Here is a 699-nt window from a genome sequence, read left to right on the forward strand (position 1 = left end):
CACTATGATCGTAGTGTAAATCAAGTGTAGTGTACTACACTATGATCGTAGTGTAGTGTACAACACTATGATCGTAGTGTAGTATCAAGTGTAGTGTACTACACTATGATTGTAGTGTAGTGTATTACACTATGATCGTAGTGTAGTATCAAGTGTAGTGTACTACACTATGATCGTAGTGTAGTGTACAACACTATGATCGTAGTGTAGTATCAAGTGTAGTGTACTACACTATGATTGTAGTGTAGTGTATTACACTATGATCGTAGTGTAGTATCAAGTGTAGTGTACTACACTATGATCGTAGTGTAAATCAAGTGTAGTGTACTACACTATGATCGTAGTGTAGTGTACAACACTATGATCGTAGTGTAGTATCAAGTGTAGTGTACTACACTATGATTGTAGTGTAGTGTATTACACTATGATCGTAGTGTAGTATCAAGTGTAGTGTACTACACTATGATCGTAGTGTAGTACACTACACTTGATACACACTACGATCATACGTAGTGTGTACACTTGTTATTACACTACGATCATAGTGTAGTACACTACACTACAATCATAGTGTAGTACACTACACTTGATACTACACTATGATCATAGTGTAGTACCCTACACTTGATACTACACTACGATCATAGTGTAGTACACTGCACTTGATACTACACTATGACCATAGTGTAGTACACTACA

The sequence above is a fragment of the Nerophis lumbriciformis genome, linkage group LG16, assembly GCF_033978685.3.
Source record: "Nerophis lumbriciformis linkage group LG16, RoL_Nlum_v2.1, whole genome shotgun sequence".
Lineage (NCBI taxonomy): Eukaryota > Metazoa > Chordata > Actinopteri > Syngnathiformes > Syngnathidae > Nerophis > Nerophis lumbriciformis.